At 46.0% G+C, this 1,906-nt stretch overlaps 1 pseudogene; it reads left to right on the top strand.

The window, feature by feature from the left end:
• Positions 1–516: 516 nt before the first annotated feature.
• On the top strand, positions 517–1,507 carry LOC121488829 (annotated as a pseudogene).
• The last annotated feature ends 399 nt before the right edge of the window (positions 1,508–1,906 follow it).

Genomic DNA, 1,906 nt, shown 5'->3' on the forward strand with positions numbered 1-1,906 from the left:
TTTTTTTTATTTTTTGTTGTTTTAACCCAATCCTTCATTTCCTATATGAAACCACTTAAATTTTTGAATGTGTCCTTGCTTCACTACCCAGTGCATCACTGCAAATAACATATCGGTGGTTTTGCTCTCTCACCTCCAACTACTGCCAAAAGAGCAAATTCATGTTGTACAACATCATGAAGTGAATTGTACCCTTTAAAATGGCTACTTTTATATTAGGTGAATTTCAGCTTGATTTAAAAAACACTTTAAAAAAACACAAATTCAGTATATAAGAAATAGTGCTTCTAAGTAATATGAAAACAGACTCATTTGGTTTTCATTGTCTCAGACCACTTCCATCCTCACCACTTGGTTTACTAATATATTTTCTTGGTTAAAAAATAATCTAATAAAACTTGTTCCACTGTCAGCAAATTAGGATTAAAAATAAATAATACAAATTTCACTTAGTTACATTGACACTGGTTTGATTTTAAATTACAATGATTGTGGCTAATGTTTTATGGATTCAAGATGGCAGTATAGGAGTCAGCTACTCAGCTTTCCATGAACCTGATGATGCAGGCAGACCTGATCCTCAGGGTGCACTATGAAACACTGCTCAAAAAAACATCCACCAAGAGACAAGCTACATCACTACGGTGGTAGCTGAGCTGACCCTGAGCAGCTGTCCAGACAAGGACTCCAGAGTCAGCCTTCTGAATGGCGCAGTCCATCCAGATGGAGGATGAGAGCACCAAGTGCAAGCACAGGATTGAGCAACTCAAAAAATAGCAGTGACCAGCCCACAGCAGCCAGCCTGTGGAAGAGGAAGCACATGGACTGCATGATGGTGGAGTGCCTCTTGCACTGCAGCTACTACAAGACTGTGGCAAAGCTGGCATACAAAAGTGGCATGGAGAGCTACCCCGGAGTTCATCCTAAGGATTCAGGAGTTCATTGTACTCACCCTGCAAAACAAGAGACTGGATTCCATGAGACATGTGAGAGAGTGCTTTGGTCAGGCTGAAGGGAGCTAGCTGGCCAAGGTCCACCAGGTCATGGATATGCTCACCTTCCCACCAGACATGCACATCTGGCTGTACAGGGATCTACTAGACCCAGCCCAGTGGCAGATACTGAGCCAGCCATACCAGTACAACTACTAGCTGCACCAGCTGAGGAATAACTCTGTGTTCACCCTCACTCTGAAGGCCAAACTCTCAGTGATAAAGATACCACAGTTCTCCATGGAGGACCGCTCTCCAAGAGCCCTAATTGATCTGTGTGCAGCCACTTTCTGAATGATCAGTGCAGCCCCTGCCCATGGCCCACTGCACCAATTCTTGCCTACTCGGTAAGATTTCAGGGAACTCGATGATGGAGAACAATCAGCCCCTCTCGAGGCTGTCCAATGGCCATAGCTAAGTCTATATCTACAACTCTCTGCCATCTGTCAAGAGGACAAAGTCATTTGTCCAAGAACCAAAGAAGTCTCCACTTCTCACAATCTGAGAATATGTAGGCATTCTGCATCATGTGGGCAGAGCCGCCCAGAACACCCCAGGCCTGGCACCCCCCTCCTGTCTGCATTTCTGTTTCTGGTGATTAAAGATCAGTGAAGGACAACAGGTACTCCTAGGAGAAGAGTCAGATGGGGTACATCTGTGCTTGGGGACAGTGTTTCCACTGGTAGGATTCCAAAGTGCCCCTGAAGTACTTGACGCCTGCCCTTTCAGAGAGATTATCATGCCCTGGGAGCTTCAGCTGCTTTGGAAACAGGAGTTGGTCATTTCCCACACCACTGACCCTATTGTTCTCCCTCCTATGGTCCCTCCCTCCCACCACGGAGGAACCAGGAGGGGTGGCAACCACAACCTGACTAGCCTGGAGTGGTGGAGGTGCCCTGCAGAGCTATGGCCTG

The sequence above is a fragment of the Vulpes lagopus genome, chromosome 4 (genome assembly GCF_018345385.1).
Source record: "Vulpes lagopus strain Blue_001 chromosome 4, ASM1834538v1, whole genome shotgun sequence".
NCBI classification, from domain to species: Eukaryota; Metazoa; Chordata; class Mammalia; order Carnivora; family Canidae; genus Vulpes; species Vulpes lagopus.